Source organism: Castor canadensis, chromosome 3 (genome assembly GCF_047511655.1).
Source record: "Castor canadensis chromosome 3, mCasCan1.hap1v2, whole genome shotgun sequence".
NCBI lineage: Eukaryota > Metazoa > Chordata > Mammalia > Rodentia > Castoridae > Castor > Castor canadensis.
In genome coordinates, this window is record NC_133388.1 from 186964251 (window position 1) to 186982899 (window position 18649).

An 18649-nucleotide genomic window follows, 5' to 3' on the forward strand; every position below is an offset into this window, starting at 1 on the left:
TCTGATTACCTTATTGTCAGATCAATAGCCCATCTGCTCCTTGGAGTGGTCTAAGGCGTCCTGCATTAAATTAAAACAGATAGGATCAATCCGTGGTTAATTTCTCCCAACCAAACAATTTATCTCCCTTTTGGATGCTCTTGGAGGCTGAACTATATAATCCTGACACACTATTAGGACTCTCTGACCACAGAAAGCCCTGCTACAATGCTTGCCTGCTCTCTTTATTAGCAGCTCAACAGTGTGACAAAGGCAAAGATTTATTTGAGAATGTAATGCAGACCGAGCTTGAACCTTGCAAAGTCTGCCAGGGCCTCACAAGAGGAAAGGATCTGGAATGCCAGTGCATGTTAATTACCAAGGAGGAGGAATTGAACCCAAATTTGATAAATTGGGCCTTGGTTCTTATTTCTGGATAAGTAATTGCATCACGAGAATTAATTCTTTACTCTGCTTCAGGTAAAAACAAGATAACTAACATCAAAACGTCAAAGAAAACATAGGATATAAGTCCAAGCTGAAACAAACTAGGGGTAGGGAATGGAGGGATATGCATTAATAACAATAGGTTGATATTTATTGGGTACTTACTATATGATAGCCATTAAATGGTGAATGCTGTGATGTCTGAGGCTTAAAAGATAAGTGGCCCCTGGAATCACAGAATAAGGTAAGTAGAGAGTCAGACCTACTAACTGTGGGGCATGTGTGAGAATGCTGGACTAACTAGTCTCTGCATGTTTGCTTCATGAAAACCTAGCAGATTCACAGATACATAGCTCCATAAACCAGGATGCCTGGCCCTTTCTATGACACGATAACTCAAGGGTTAACACCGGGTACATCAGTGAATCTGCAGGTTGCTGCCTCATGGTTAGGACAGACACCCATAATTGTTGCTAAATATTTTGATTTTTACTTCTGGTTAGGCCAGGATTGATTCCAGGGGGATGCCTGACTCCCAAACTCTGCTCTTAACCAGAGTGCGTTATTCCTGAGGGGAAAGAGGACCAGTGGGAGAAAAGCTGGATGATACCAAGGAAAAGAGTAGAGCAGATCTTATCAAACAGCTGTGAGATCAGTGTGGCCCACCAGTATTAGCTCTCTGGAAATTACTTCTGCAGTACTGTGAGAATAATAATAACCAATACCTATTTATCATTGACAATATGTCTGGTACTGTTTTAGCACTTACAATTTCATTAGATCCACATGGGAAAGATGCAATTATAGTATCCGGTGAAGAAAGAAATTCAGATGATGAAAGTCACTATTTACTAGCCACAGACACAAAGAGAGTAATTTGCCCAAAGTTGCAGGGCTGATAGATTAAGTCAGGATTCAAGCCCAGGCACTTCAGCTTCAGAACTGAGTCTATTGGATAGTTCACCATATTGCATGTCGGGGGAAAAGGAAAGGAGAGCACTGGTGAACCACACTGATCTCATCATGGCTGTTTGGTCAGATCAGTTCTTCTCTCTTCCTAGGCGTCCTTGAACCTCACAGAGGAAAGGCAAGTGTGTCATATTAGGGACTCTCTCCTTGAATCCCACATAAGGGGTGCTTGCCTTTGCCATAATGATGTATGGGTGCAGTGACTACCCTGTAGACCGAGAAGCAGCTCTTCTTTTTTTTTTTTTTTTTTGCTATTTATTTATTTATTTATTTTTAATGATTCATTTATTCACATGTGCATACATTGTTTTGGTCATTCCTCCCCCTTCCCCCGTCCCCCTCAGTTCCTGGCAGGTCCTGTTCTGCCTTCATCACTAATTTTGTTGAAGAGAAGACATAAGCATAATAAGGAAGACAAAGAGTTTTTGCTAGTTGAGTTAAGGAGAGCTATACCGAAATATTCTTAGCGTTGCTTTTGTGCACACATGTGTTATGACCCATGTTGATTCATCTCTAACTGATCTTTACACTGGGTACTGATCCCCTTCTCATGATAACGTCTGTCCCTTTAAGGTTTCTGTATTAGCTCCTCTGGAGTGGGGACATCAAACGCTTTCAGCTCTTCTTGATTGGCCAAAACTCCAAGCTCCAGTGGTGCTACTCAGACTCTTTGGACGAGTTAGCAGTGCTCCTTGGATTTCGCTGCCCTGAATCCGTTCCTCTCTATTCTGAGCGCAATACCTTTATTTTGACTTGATGCTCTATCCTCCCTACACTTGCAGTAAAGTAGTGAAGGTCCAATCACGCTTAGATTTGGGCATGGGGATGGGAAGTTGATTCCTGGACGTGACATTTGGAACCTCTGGATCCAGTTGTGCCTCAACCAGATGTCCTGGGCTTTTCAGTTACAAAAGTCTCTCTATTCACTAAGAGAGAGTCACTAAGGAAAGTGACTGTGTTGAGGCTAATCACCTGTCTGCAGACACACTAAGCATATCCATGCTATGTAGCTGCTTGATGACACTAGCTGTGTAACTAGTGGCTGGGTTCACATGTGCAGTAGATGAAATATTTGACTACATCCACTCTTGTCTATAGCTGTGTAAAAACCACTGTTTAGTGCCTTGGGGTGGCAGTAGCTGTGACAGATAATAAAGCATGTAAAACCCCCTCTAGCTCCACACTTCTTCTCCAGACTGCCCGAATCATGGACCCATCTGCTTGGAGGAGAGCATCTGACCTACAGTTGGGTTTTTGTCACTTAAGACAGGAAGGGTTCTATATGGTATAACTATATAATTTACAGATGGGAAAATTAAGAACAGCTGAGAATAGTCTGCTGCGATCTGGAAGCCAACCTCAAAACTATCTGGTGCAAATAACACTGCTCAGGAGACATCCCAAGGAACTGGGGCTTTATTTTTATCTATCTTCTATCCAACCTATCAGGCTGAGCTAGCATAAGAAATGCACACTGTAACTATCTTAAATAGCAAAATATCCTTAAATCATCAACTTTGAAAAAAAGTTCAGCAGTAAAAATGACAGCAACCTTGTACTGGGTAGAAAGGAAAGGAGGGTAGCAGAGATCGAGCTCATGATTAGGACCAGAAAACATTCGTATTCCAAGGCCTGTTTAATGAGAGAATGCAAAGGTACCTTCTGGTTGAACAGTATTACCTTAATCGGTTAGGTCATTAGGGAAAACAGAGCAACACTAGTTATGTTAACAGAGAGAATTTAACATAGCCTATTTGTTTGAAAGGTCTAGTGTGGTGGTACACATCTATAATGCCAGCACTTGGGAGGCTGAATTGGGAGGTTTAGGAGTTCAATGCTGAATTGGGAGGTTTAGGGCTACATAGGGAGATCCTATTTCAAAACAAATAAACAAATGAAAGTTCTTGGAAGGGAGATAAATTTTTAAAATGGGACTTATGAGATAACATATGATGAAAATATGACAGCAAGCAGCTACCCTGGGGCTGAATAAAGAGAAGTGGTTAGGATTATCAGAAGCAAGAAACCCTGAGAAGTGGCTGGGACCTTCATTCTCTAAGGAGGGAAAGTTGGCAGCTTCAACATCTTGGAAGAAGAGTCCTGTAGAACTGGATTCTCTCCTCTGAGGATGGATGTTGCCAGCCTCAGGAGTACGATGAAACACAAGAAAAGAAAGAAGATGGAAACTAGAGTTAACTGCTCTACTGGGAGGAAGGGTTCTCGCTGAGTGGACTGAATGGAGCAGCAGCAAGCAGAAGAAAAGGTGTCCCAATCCTCTCCTCTTGCCTGTTGCTTTCTCTCTAGTGTCCCAACAGGGAAAAATTAAGAGAGCCATTAGCAAAAAAAAAAGAAATAGAATTTGTAGTCTCATCCCACAGCATGGGAAGCAGAATATTGAACTGTAAATTTAAAACTGAGAAACAGTAACTTAAAAATTAGCATATACCTGCCAGCAAGTTTGCATAATCGCTCTGAAAGGCTTTGTATCAGATAAAATAGTAATACTAGCAAAAGCTAACATTTATTGAGCACTTGATCTATGCACAGTATAGTTTGTTAATTCTCACAACCTTAAACACAGATACCAGCATTATGCTCATTTTATGGACAAGAAAGATGAAATCAATAATCTTTTCAAAATCTGGTAGGCTTCAAGCCTTATGCACCCTGGCCGCTATACTTACCCATAGCATGAAGCTGCTAATTTGCCTTCAAGACTTTTCAAAGAGCCATTGCACTCTGAATTCAACGTCCCTCTCCTCTGTGTTCCTCTGTACTCCCATTGGAAAGTGTATCTATCATTTTGAATTTAGCTAAATAGTCTATATGGCCTTTGGTTGAAATTCCAGGTCCTTCTGTCTCTCTCCAAATTGAGACTACATATTTGTATGCACAGACTCTTTGAATAATGTTTTTGAAGTATTTCTTGTATGAAACTTCTTTTTTGTCTCCATCTCTATTCACTATTAGACGATCTGAACTTTATATGGGTTACAGTTAATGTACATATAGAGTTGAATTTGAAATGTTAAAGAGTCACCTATGTCCCTTCTGCTTTGTATGTCACAGCCAAAGATGGCCTGGGTTCTCTAACTCTTAAATGTAATTATGTTGGGCACCATGAGCCTCAATCTGACGAGGTTGTTGTGGCTTAGCAGGATCCTGACAAGGTCAGGGACTGCAAGTGTGCCATGTCTCTCACTGAGGTTTTGAGGGGACATGGAGAGGCTCCCTTTGTCTGGAGAAAAGAAACATTAACCTTAAGGTATTTGTTTATGAAAGGTTAGGAACAGGTGACATGTCTTTAGCAACCAGGCCTGATTTTGTGTATGTGAAACCAAGTGAAACTAGATGAAAAGAAGGAGGTCTGGGTTTTGTTAGTGAAACTAGGAGGGTCCAGGTTTCATTTATGAAATATAGGAGATTGGAGCAAGAACGTTGTTGTTCAGGTGGAAGGCATTGTTTCCCAGGCATAGAAACTCTCCTTGCATTGTATAACTTCCTACTTTGTACTGGTTATAAGCCTGATGTAAAAATACAAAGTTTGCCAGTTCGGTCACCAGCCTTCTGGTCATGTGTCTTGTCATTCCCTTCCTGAGTGAGGAAGTCCTTTCTTGTGTCTCATCCTTTCATTCCTTTTCTGAGCCCTCTTGGGTCAAGGACCTCTGTGATCCTGGCATAATTAGGCTGCTCTCAGATAGACCAAGTAGTGTGTCCAGTCATCTCAACTGTAAGACAAAGGATCACAGATCAACTCTACCTGAACTCCAGAAGGAAAAGCTACTTTCACTTACTCTATTTCTTTATCTTATGTGTCCTAATCATCACTCTTCCAAAGATCAGAAGCAGGAGGATCAGGGCGATGAGTGGCCAATGGCAGGCCTGGCAGTCATGTGGGCCAGGGCCACAGTCTCTATTAGACCACCACACATGTGGCCAGAGACCCAGCTCAGCCTGAGAAGCCTGGGGTTTTAGTTGTCCCCAGTTTTCTGATGCCGTAGGCACATATCTACTACACAAGGTCAGGTGATCTCATGGTGATAAGTGAAATGACCATAAGGACACTGGGCCACAAACCCAATTTATTCAAAATCACAGAAACCAACATTTCATTTAGACAAGCCTTCTGACCTCTGTGCACCTCCATCTAACTCTCTCCAGCACAATGTTATTCATTATTGTTATGGAGAAAACCTAGAGAATCTTGGGCTGAGTATCACAACTTATGGGTACTAGGCCTGTATCCAAACCTGCTTCACATATGGGGCAAACCACTTCCCAACCCCAAACTTACCCATAAAAACAAAGTCCTTAGACCAGTTCTAATTATTTGGGTTTCTTTGATTCTATCATCACAGAAGATACAAATACAAATGTAAATGTTTCCACCCCTTAAAACCATCACACTCCCATTGTCTTACAAGAGTTACATGTGTGGAGCTAATGACGGTGGAATCATGAAAACTCAGAGCCTAGAGTGAGGCAATCCATGTTCGTTCAGCAGAAGTGTTCAAAACCAAATCACATAAATGGGAGAGTTGGGACTTCAAAGAAACTCTACAGATAAACATTCTATGTTGCTTATTCCATACCCCCTGCTTCTTGGTGCACATATTAAGAGACCAAAGATAATGCACTACCATTCACATGTCATTTTTCATTAAAAAAAATTTGGAACTATAGGGCAGTAGTTATATTATACTTATTCAATAACTATTTACTAAGTAACTACCTGAATTTTAATTTTAATATCAGCAGTCAAAAATAGCCAGTTCTCAATCAAAAATCTGTGTCTGGGGCACAGACCATCAACTTGGCTGTCTTTAGTTGACTAACCATTTGTTTGCAACAGTTTGAATCATGGTAAACACATGTGGGATTGTTGCTGCCACCAATTTATTGTCCTTGATAAAATGAGAAAAGTGACTAACCTCTTCCAGGTTTCTTTAGTCACTGTCCAAATTCAGTTCCATATATCCTCCAAAAAACCAAGCTAGTAATGATATCAAGTACTTGAAACTATTGATTAAAGCAGAGTTGGCCCAGTCCTTGGATCAAACCCTATTTCTTGCAGTTAGAACAAAGCTAAGGGAGAAATTGATGAGGAAAGAGGAGTGCCCCATTTACCAAGTGCCGGGAATATCTGAGGTCCTACACAGTAGGCAGAACTACCTTGACTTAATGTATTCCTCTCAGCCCAAGTCAAAGTTACCTCTATTTTCTTTTTCTGAGTCACAGTTTAAAGTCATTTATTGATTTATTCACTCGAAAAACTTTTACAAATACCAACCTCTATTCCAGGTACTGGGAACACTGTGTTCAACCAAAAAGACTAGCCCCAACCTCCAAGGATCTTGTATTCTCATGTTATCACAGTGTCTCTATGAAGCCTTAGGATACCTATGTTAATATTTGGGTATTAATTGTCCTCCCCCCAAAAAGGCTCATGTGTTGGGAGGTTGGTTCAAAGCTTACGGTAGCACTATTTTGGGAGCTTCAGGGAACTTTAAGAGGTGAGACCTAGAAGAAGGAAGTAGGTCACTGAGCTCTGAGCTCTCCCTCAATATCTCTCTCTGCTCTCTCTCTCTCTCTCTCTCTCTTTCATGTCTGCCATAAGTGAAGAGATCTTCTCTATCAAGTGCTCTCACCACCATAATGTCCTATGCAAACAAATAGGACAAGCAACTCTCTGAAACCATGAGTAAAAATAAACCATTAATCCTTTAAGTTGTTCTGTCAGGTTTTAGTCACAGCAACACAAAAGTCTAATTAACATAGCACCCCTCTCTCCCCAGGTCTCCCGTGGCCCCAGATTCTCACATTGGACAGCCCTTTTCACGTTGCATTTTCATTAGGCATGCTGTTTCTGTGTTCCCTTCTTAACCAGGAGCTACCTGAGGACACAAAGCAAGATGAGTTTTCTCTATATTCCCTGTGCCTAACATCAAATGTTATACAATAAGCACTTGATCCTTGCCTGAAGTGTCTATCAATCTGATTTTAACTATCCTTGCTATGATGAGACTGACCTAAACTTTCCCATCATGCCATGTTTCCTCACAGTCAGGAATTTGACCATGAATCAGACAAGTTAATAATTTTATGATTCTAGCATCATGCAATGACTCATAGTTTATATTGCTAATTCACATAACTTATTCATGCCACTTTCTTGGAACATAGAAAGGACAGTTGGTCAGAAACATCTAAGACTAAGTGGGGCCAGGAGGCAACCCTTTAGCCAAAGTGAGATAAAAAGAAAAGCACAAGGATGGTTACAAACCATGAAGTTCCTCTAGTTGACTTTCAGGTAGCTTATTTGCTTAGATTAAAACATCTCCATCCAGGTCTGTCCTTTCTCATAAGGTAAGAATGGAAACTACCATAGCCACTAAGCACATAGACCAGCTGGGAATGGAGATGTAGCAAAGGTGACAACTGAGCATGTCGAAGGTTTCACAAAAGGAGAAAGACAGGAGGCTAAACCCATTTCAGACCCACATGTCCACCTAGAAAAAGGAAAATGAGACTGAGTTAACTAAGTTGGCACAAGGGTTATCCAAGAATTTTCAACATCCAAATGTTATAGTCCTTATAACATTGAGTATATAGCTTATGTAGAATTCTTGAAAAACTCCTGGTTTGGTCATTAAGGTATATATTTTGTCCATTATTACAAATAATTCTACCAGGACTGATGTGCTAATCAGCTTTCCATCCACTGTGACAAATACATAAGAGAAACAACTTATAAAGAGGAAAGGTCAATTTTGGCTCATCATCTCACAGATTTCAGTCCATAGTCCTTCGCCTCCATTTATTTTGGGACTCAGTGAGGCAGCACATCAAGGCAAGAGTATGGGGCAGAGGAGGCTGCTCCCATGCTAGCAGCAAGGAAGCAGAGAGAGAGAGAGGAAGGAGCAGGTTCCCAATATTCTCTTCAAGGGTACACCTCCAGTGACTTAATTTCTTCTAATTAGGCCCTGCCTCTTTAAGGTCCCACAACTTCCTAACAGCACCATGGGCTGGGGAAGAAGCTCTTAACGTATAGGCTTGGGGGAATTTCAACTCCAAACCACAGTTTCTGAGGAAGAAGTATTATGTACCCAAGGAATAGTCCATGAATTCTGTGACCTGGGCTCAGAGAACAGTGGCAGAGATAGAAGGTCTAAATGCATACAGCTCTATAAGGTAGGTAATAATTGTCCCCATTTAAAATTGGGAAAAATAAAACTCAAAGATGTTAGTCTTGCCTAACAGCATGAAGTTTACAAAAAGTAAAACCTGCCAACAAACCTAGGATAACCAAATTTCCATCTCATTTCCTTCTCAACCAGAGCTCAGGAAAATCTTCATCAAATCATGTGCTCAACGAACATTTAGTAAGTGTGGCTTTGGGAGAGTTTAAGGGGAAAGCAAACCATAGTGGTCCTTGCCCTTCTGATCAGTTCACACGTGGAGGACATTAACTTTTCCCTCCCTAACAGATTAAATTCCTCAGACACAGACACAGACAGAGAAAGATTGATATGATACATCCAAAAAATAAAAAAGGCTTCAATTGGCTGTCAGAACTTTAATTAAAACACTTATAGATCAACTTCACTGCAGCAAATTGTCTGTGCCGCTATTACTATAGCAAGATGAATGTTCACTGGGAAAACAGACAGAGAAGTCTCTCCTGGACTAATGTGTAATTTCATAGCCATTGATTTTTTTACTTTAAAATTTCTTCCCTGACTCTTGGGAATTGGAAGTTGTTCTGGGTGACCTGGCAGCAATGTTACTTTTTTTTTCTTTTATGAAAGTAGAAGGCCATTTCCTAAGACCATTCATATTTTATCTTCATCTCCCTGACTCAAAAGCAAACTGAAATTGTGTGGGATTATGGAGAGCCTCAGATAGAAGACACTGAGGGCAATGGATGGTAGGGGGTGTGTTGACTACGTAAAAGGGAAAATGTTCAATGGAAAAGAAAGGTCAAAAGAAGGAAATGAATAATAAATGAGCCAGAGAACTGGGAAAGAGAAGTCAAATATTTTATGATGTAGTTATTAAAAACTGAAAAAAGACTCATTTAAGTTGCAATTTTGAGCAAAAATTATTACAAATACATTGGGAAAGTAATTTTTGAAATCATGCAATTCACTTGACAAAATTTTATTGAATGCCTCCAGTGTGCTAAGTGCATAACATAAACTAGAATTTTATAAATCCTAGAATTATACAAATTATGAATTTTATCCATAAACCCATGTTCTGTGTTAGACTTTTCATCACTGTAACAAAATACTTGACAAAACAACTTGAAAAAAGAAAAGATTATTTTTAGCACATAGTTTCTGAAGTTTCAGTCACAATCCTGGCCTCCATGGATTCTGGGCCCACTGTGAGGCAGAACTTCACAGAAGCAGGAGCTTTTTTTGGTGGCATGGGTTTGAACTCAGGGCTTCGTATTTGCAAAGCATTTGTTCTAATGCATGAGCCATGTCTCTGAGACCACAATGTCACCTATCTCTGAAGTTTCACTGGCACACAGAAAACATTTCTTATAAGCAGTGCCTAAAACATAGTAGATAATCAGAGGATTGAATATCATCAATTCTAACATATTATTTTTCTCATTATGTCACTTCTGTAATGATATGCCTGTTGTGCTTGTCTTTGCCCATCTTTTCACATTTAATCTTTCTTAAATTGAAAGGTATCTAAAATTGATGGCATCTTATATACAATGAAATATGGTATTATTGTTTGGGTTATACCAGGAGAAATTATCTAGGGAAACAGTGGTGTAGAACTGTCTTCAAGTGCAATATGAACAACAAAAAAAAAAATGTGTTTTCTCTGGAATTTCACATCTTTGATTTCTTTTTTATTTCTTATAATTCTATTTATACCTAATTATGTCTATAAATCTTTAATTATAGAAAGATAGTGAAGTAGATATAGCTGGCTATCTAGTCATGTATATATTTGAAGGACATAGACTGGGTCATGGGGTGCCCAGTCATTGGGTGCCCAACTCATTGCATCCAATTTCAATCTTAGCATATATTGGAAACAATTTTTTAATGGACTGAAGGCACTCCACTTTTAAAAGTTGTTTTTATAGGTACCTTGGGTGTTAGGGTTTGGCTGTGAAGTGTCCCTCTAAAAGATGCACGTATTGAAGGGTTGTTCACCAACTTATGTTGCTTTGTTGGGAGGTTCTGGAAACTTTAGGAAGTAGGGTTTTGCTGGAGGGAGTAGGTCACTGGGGGTGCATCCTCAGAGGCTGCCTCTTGTTCTGGGCCCATCTCTATCTCCCTCTCTGCTGTGTGTCTGCCCTGAGGAGATCTGCCTCTGTTTCAGTCCAAATCTGAAAGGTGGAAAAGACCAATGTCCAGATCAGCAGTCAGAACAAGTTCCCATATTAAGAAGGGCAATCTTCTTTACTAATCCTAAAATTCAAATATTAATCTCATCCAGAAACATACCAATAGACATACCCAGAACAATGTTTAATCAAATGTCTGGGCACCCCATGACTCAGTCAAGGTGGCCTATAAAATGAATCATGACAGCATGGGCATCTCTTTACACCATGGTCAGCACCCACCTGTACAAGCAGGGGCTATGCATGCATACAAGCGTGCAGAGGGATTCAACATTCCTTCAGATGTTAGAAAGCTAAGAGGAAACAAGTGCCAATTACCTCAGATCCCAGTGTGCAGTGTTCTGAGAAGGTGCATTGATATTTTGTTAATGAAGCATGAATATTTAGTGTAACAGAAATATTCAATTATTTTCATATTAGTTTGATTCAGGTTTTGCTGCCAATGAATTTGGTCTATTTTATTGCAACATTTTTAAACTTTTTTGGCAGTGTTGGGATTTGAACTCAGGGCTTCATGCCTGCTAGGCAGGCACTGTACCACTTTGTCCATCCTCCAGTCCATTAAAAAATTGTTTTCAATATATGGTAAGATCGAAATTGGATGCAATTAGTGTGCACTTATGTTAACAGTGACCAGACTCTGAACTGGGACCCAGGTGGATTTCTAATCACACAAAAGTAACTAAATTTTGGTTTTAAAAAAGTTAATAGAAAATGGGAAACAGTGTTTTCATTTTAAAAGCAAATACATCAGGATAAGAAATTGACCATACTTTTTTCTAGAAAATTAACAAAATTGGGGAGCAGGATGGTTAAAATGGGAAAAAGAGTAAAACCAAGCACCACTAGACATGTATTCTACAAATCATGTGTATTGGCAGCTCTCAAAAATTTTGACCCAATAATTCAATTCATAAGAAAAAAGTCAAAATTCATAGGAAACAAGTATGTGTAAAGATGTGTATTTCATTGTTAGTTGCATTTAGGATGCAATCTAAATACTCCAAAATAGGAAAGTAATTAAATATTTTGTGGCATATACATACAGTGTAACATGTATTACAGGGAAAGACTGTGTGTATAACACCCCTCAGGGGTCAAGGTTACTTATAAACTGCTTAGAACTTAGAAAGTTCTTTGATAGAGTCACAATTTGTTCATCTATAAATAGTGGTAGTTTAATCACAGCAGGCAGAATGCTCTTCCACAAAGATGTCTAGTCCTCATTCTCAGAACATGTGAGCATTTTAGGTTAAATGTCAGGGAGAATTAAGATTCCGGGTGGAATTAAATCTGCTAATTAGCTAACCTTAAGATGGGGAGATTTTCCCAGAGTATCCAGGTGACCTCCCTGCTAACTCAAGGGTCTTTAAAAATGGAAGAGGAAGGCAGAAAAGGAAACAGAATGGTCCAATATGAGAAAGACCCTCTGTTAGTAGCTTTAAAGGTGGAGGGAGGAGCACATAAGGCAAAGAATGTGGAGAAAAAGATAAGAAAACAGGCCCTCAAGCCTGCAGATAGAATGTCATCCTACCAACACCACCAATTTCAGCCCAGTGCTCTGGTGTGGATCTGAAACATCCCCCAAAAGCCCACTTGTTGGTCCCCAATGCAGCAGTGTTCAGAGGTGAGGCCTTTGGGAGGTAACTGGATAGTGAGGGCTCTGAGCTCATGAATGCGTTAATCCATTTATGGATTCTTAGGTTGGTTAGAAGAGGCCTTGTTGTATGAGTGAGCTTTCTCTTTGCCTGCTGGCTGCCATGGAGTGAACACATTAGCTCCACCACGGGCTCCTCACCATGATTCTCTGCCTTACCACAGGTCCAGAAACAATGGAGTCAAGTGACCATGAACTGAAACCAGGAGCAGAAATAAACCTTTCCTCCTTGAACTTGATTTTTCTTAGGAGTTTTCTCAAAGCAACAGAAAGCTGACTGACACACCCAATAAGACCTGTCTCATTCTTCTAACCTCCAGAACTATGAGAAAATAATTCTGAGTTGTTTGAAACCATTAAATAAATGATAATTTGTAATAAGAGCCATAGGAAGCTAATACGGCAATGTCTGATTAGTCAGGAAAATTAACCCTGGCCAGAGATCTAGATGGTCAATAAACACTGTTAATATTACCATGGTTATCATACGCATAGAAAACACTGGATACAAAATATTTATCACTGTTACTTGAAGGTAATGGTTTATGTGTGATTTTTGTCTATAACTTCAAAATTTTCCAAATTATAGAAACTTAGCAATAAAGACAAGCAGTGTCTAATTTGGGGAATTCCTTACTCAAATCTAATTCATTTTGACCTCACCAAAATCATTTGACTAGGGACACCTGAATTGTTGTACTGGGAAGAAGAAATTCTACTGACATCTGGCAGGTAGAGGCCAGGGTTTCAGTTAAACATCCTATAGGAAACAGGAAGGACCCAACAACAAAATTATCCTCTGCAGTCCAAAATGTCAATCAATAGTGCTGAGTTTGAGATACCCTGTTCTAGACCTGGAAACCACCACCTTTGAATTAGGAAGGATTCTCCATGAGGAACATAACCAACAGAATATATGCGTCTTTATAAAAGAGGATTTATTCGACTGGCTTACACCATTAGAATCTGGATAGTCCCACAATGGCTGCCTGCAGGCTGAAGAGTCAGAGAAACCAGTAACTGCTAAATCCAAGTATCAGGAAACCCCAGAGCAAGGAGGACAATGATGCAGTCCCAGTCTGAAGCCTGAATGCTCCCTGGGGAATTGCTCATGCAAGTCTGCATTCAAAGGCAGAAGAATCCACAGCGATTGCAGGAGTAAATAATGCACCCACTAACAAAGAAGAGAGAATGCAGGCAAGCCAGCAAACAGCCCCCTGCTGGTTTTGATCTACCTAAGCTTCCAGCCTATTGGGTGGTGCTGCCCATATTCAGGGTGGGTGTTCCCTCTCTGTTTACTGACCCACATGCCAATCGTTTCTGGACACACCTTCACAGACACACCCAGAAGTGTGCTTTACCAATTTTGTAGGCATCTCTCAATCCAGTCAGGTTGACAACCAAAACTAACCATCACAACTTGTCATCTGGATTTCTGCTACAGTCTACTGTCTGATTCTCCAGTCCCATCTTTTGCCTTTACTCTGTTCTTTCTATCACAGCTGGAAGGAGGACAAATCATTTCACTACTGGTCTAGACCACTTCTGTGGTTTTCCATCACACTTAGAATAAAAAGCAGTCATTTGACACAACAGTGTTTGTGACCTCATCACCCAACACTGACCACTAACTCCCCTGTTCAAACTGCCTCAGCCACACTCAGCCTTGTTGTTTGCTGGACAAGCCACACATAAGCACACAGGTGTCTTGGATTCTTGTGTGGATTTCTCCTAGATTTTCCCAAGCTTTTAATGCTTCTTTCACCCACATCTGGGTGTGTGGTTCACACACTGTGGTGGCTGGCAAGTCTGAAATCTGTTGAACAAGACTGGCAGGCTGGTGACCCAGAAAAATACTGATGTTGGAGCATGGGTCCCAAGAAAGTCTACAAGCACTATTCCTTCTCCTTTGGGTGACCCCAGCTCTTTCTCTTAAGGCCTTCAGCTGATTAGATAAGGTCCACCCACATTACAGAGGGCAATCTACTCTACTGAAAGACTGTTGATTTAAATGGGACTCACATCTAAAAGAAATACCTACAGGCACCTTGAGTGGTATTTGACTGAAAACTGGATATCATGACTGAACCAAGTTGACATATAACATTAACCATCATAAGGCATTTTAAGTACTTATTTCCCAGCCTCTCCATCAGAAGTTAAGCCCCATAGAAACAGGAATTTGTCTGTCATATTAACCTTTATATCCTCATTACCTGGAACAGTGTTTGCATAAAGACCAGTATTCAGCAAATGCACTGAATGCATAGTGATGAATAGTTTATCCTCAAAAAGCCAGCTTGCCTGATAGAATACACAAGACACATGGTAGAATCAAATAAGACAGCACTTAAACTCTCCAGGTATAGTGGAGTCAGCACAGACTTCACAATCTTAGAGACATAAATTCCACCTTCCCCACTCCCATGCTCCCCAAAACATGGTGATGGCCACACCATCCCAGGTATCAGGGAGAAAGCCCAGGGGCCACAGTGGGTCCTTGGATGCTTGAAGAAGTGGGACAGAGAAGCTCTGAGGTTGCAGTTACAACACTTAGGCGTCAGAAGTATACACAGTGACCAAGAAGGAGTAAGCTGCTTCTGAAGCAGAAGCAGGAGATACTAAGGATAGGGAATGAGAGCAAGCCTATATGCTTTGTGAAAGGCCAAACAGCACATGGACAGCTCTAGCAAGCTGCCCCCTGGCTACATCACTTCATGGTGCAGGGGAGAGATCACATGACAAGCCAAAGGGGTCAGGACCTGGCCTGGCTTGTTCTTTTATTACAACTTTCTCACAAGAATAAACTTAGAGTTTCACAAGAAGTACCTTAATCCTTTCCAAAAGCAACACTCCCAAAGACCTAAGAACCTCCCACCAGGATCCACCTCCCAAAGGTCCCACCATTCTCACATGGCAACACTAAGGACCAAGACTCCAACCCTTTGAACCATTAGGGAACAGACGCATCCAAGCCATAACACATGGGTTTTTTTCCCCCTGCAATTACTGTAAATATCACAAAATGCCATTTACAGTTGTAACCACTTCAAAACTACAGTAATTGTCAACCTTGTGGCTAATCCTGTTATTTGACACATTAAAGAAGGGATTGTACATATTACTATCACATAAATTCCTTTTAAAATATTTTGATAGCTGAATTTAAATATTAATTGGTTTACTTTAAATTTTAGAGTGCATATTTAAGGATACATATTAGAGTACATATAATTTCATACTTATTATAATGTAATAGATATTATTTGAAATAGTTAAAAATATTCTTTAAAAAAGCATTCATCAGCTTCACCTGACCAACAAAACGTTCCAAAAAATAAGTGGTTAGAACCGCTGATGCAGAGGATTTTTGCAAGAAGGGCATCTGGGAAAATCATATTTATTGGGGAACTGAGTGATATGAGGCTAGAAGTGTTTGTTTGCCTATAAATGGAGGCTGCTGTGGGTTAGTATCATTCATGATCCTAAATTCCTGAATAATATTCTGGTATAAAGATAATACAAATGTTTTCTTGTTAAATTCAAACTGAGACACGGTGGGCAGGAATCTGCCACTGCTGCTTAGAATTCTAAACAGAACACTGGCAAAATTCTTCTTCAGCCCTTTCCAGCCCCTGGGTGGAAGTTGAGCTTTCTCTTTCCTCCTTTACCCGTGACCACCATAACAAAACTACTAGTCTTATTCAACAGATCTGAGTTAGGATGTTCATGCGTGATCATAACTTGATGTCTTAACTTTCTTTCAAACTTTGGTTCCTTAGCTGAGGTCTTCCAATACCTTAAAGCATGAGTCAAAAGCTCAAACTCCCTCATGGGCTAAACAGAGGATGTGAATGAGCAAGGATGAAACCAGAGGCTTAGGACGCTCCTGATACCTTGCAAAATAGAGAACAATGGGGTTGGTTCTTGCTACAATCCTCCCTTTTCCAGACACTGAATCTATGCATTGCTTTACTGCAATGGTGACAGTGTTTCTAGAGCTTCCAGTCATCTATTCAAAGCCAGAATTTCATATGACATACCCCTGCTTTTTAAATATTTTGAGCTAAATTCAATCAGCTCCAGAGCCAGTATCTCTGACTTAAGGATGCATGTATAATGAGGGAGTTTCTAGTATTGAGAGCAGATTATTTTTGGTGGCTTTCCCAGACCTCTTGGGTACAGCATCTGAACCCATTTGACAAAGTTCTTTCACATGCATGATCATAGTTTCCTATAAAGAAACAAGGTAGGTTTTAAGGGCTCCATTCTACAGATTAGAAACTGAGGCTCGGAGACATTACCAGCTAAGCTCAAGATCACATGACCAGAGAGGAGCCGAGCTGGGCTGTATTTCAGGTCTTGGGTGGCTCATACTACAATACTTTGCCTCTATGTTTCACTACCTAAAATGTTCCTAGGAAATCTGCTAAGAGCCAGCCTAGCTTGAGATGGCTGTCTCTGATCTCCAGCTTTCTCACTGGGATATATTTAAGTAGCTTTAAAACACTCAGTTTTGGCACATACTCCAACTGCTTTGACTGCCTCTAGTATTTTATGTTCTAATCAATTTGGTTCATGCTTTTCAAATGTGCATATATATCCTGGTGTGCACTGATCTGAAGAGTATTATAGAACAACTTTGATTTTTCCATTTGCTCAAAGGTTTTTATAGGTTGATCACATAGGCAGTAAGCTGAAGGTCCCTCCCCCTTCTCATTCCTCACAGAAATATCATCACAACTTGCTGGCATTTTTGGAAATAAGCCCTTCCATAGCGATAAATCTTAGATTCACACTGATGCATTTCACATTTTCCCACCAAATTCCACTGTCCAAATTTGGAGTCTCAACTTGACCACAAACAGATATGATTTCACTTTGTGGGATTTTCCCAGCTTTTCCCTGCATTATGACTGCAAAGCCTGTACCACCAGCTGTGTCTGCGCCAGCCCTCCAAAAAAGGCAATTGTGCTCCCTGATAGAATCGCACAGCACAGGCTCAGCTGCCAGCTCTGCACCTCCAGCAGCGGCCTTTTCAGGATTCTGGGGCTGCCTCCAGCCCCTCCTCCAACTCACCAGTTAATGATGTGAGCCCTGGGAGCAGCTTGCAATCCTTTAAAAGGCCTAAGGAAAAGGGGAAAGAATGTATCCCTTTCCTCTCCTTTCAGAGACTCCATTTTTAATTTCTCGATCACCAAGTTCCTTTCTTTTATTCATTTAATCAGTACACATTTGTAAATTATCTATCTTGTCCCAGGCATCTATGTTAGAGATTGGAAGGAATAAGCTAAACAAGACAGGAGGTTCTTTCTACAAGGACTTCCCAAACAATAGCGAAACAGATATGGGATAATAATATCAGTCCTCAGCTCCTGATCCAAAATCCTTGAGGCCAGAAGAGTTTGGGAACTCAGAAATTTTCAGACCACAGAGACAAGACATGATGTATATATTATATATTTCACAAAACCTCCAAATCAAGTCCTATATAAGACTTACAAATAGCCACATCGCAGAGCAGGTGAGATTTTTGCCCCAAATATTCATTTTGGCAACAAACTTTCAATTTCAGAGACTTCTGGATTTGAAAATTATAGATATGGGATTGTGGAAATCCATTAGTTTTCATTTATTGAGGGTCTACCCACTATGTCCCAGACAACAGATATGCCATAGGACCTTTCACCCTCTAAAAAGCCCTTCAAAGTAAACTCTGATTCTGATCACTCCTGAGCACCCTACTGGTAAACATTTTTTACACAGACCACCACCTTAAGAGAGCCTTATAACAGTGAAGCAGGATACTGTTCTTTCCATTTTAAGGAAAGGAAGCTGAAGCTCATGAGGTTAAGTAACTCTCATAAGGTTGTGGAGAAAATCAATGGTACGATTTGACCACCTCCCCTAGTACCAGATCATGATGGAAAACTGTGCCCTTTCTTGGTAGACACTGAGCCCATGAACAGCCTTCCTGCCCTTTGCAAAGCCTTCCCCTTTTTCCCTGAAATGGTCTACAATATGAAAATTACACCAATGGTCCTTGAATTTTTCTGTATTTCACTGCAAAACAAGTTTCAGAATCAGGCTTGTCTCTGGTTGAATTTATCCCTGATCTTAATAGAACTTGAGAAAGCCACTTATCCTCTCTAAGAGTGTTTTCCCTTATCTACAATGTGGGGTGGAGGGGGAGAAGACCTAATTGTTAGTTATTTGGG

At 40.4% G+C, this 18649-nt stretch overlaps 1 long non-coding RNA gene across 3 annotated transcripts in view; it reads right to left on the reverse strand.

The window, feature by feature from the left end:
* The window catches only part of LOC141421740 (uncharacterized), a 156299-nt gene that overhangs the window by 76957 nt on the left and 60693 nt on the right, over nt 1-18649 (reverse strand). For all 3 annotated transcript variants that reach the window (XR_012446443.1, XR_012446444.1, XR_012446442.1), the window contains exon 4: nt 10-60. This is a non-coding gene — a long non-coding RNA (uncharacterized lncRNA). The remainder of the gene's footprint in view (nt 1-9; nt 61-18649) is intronic.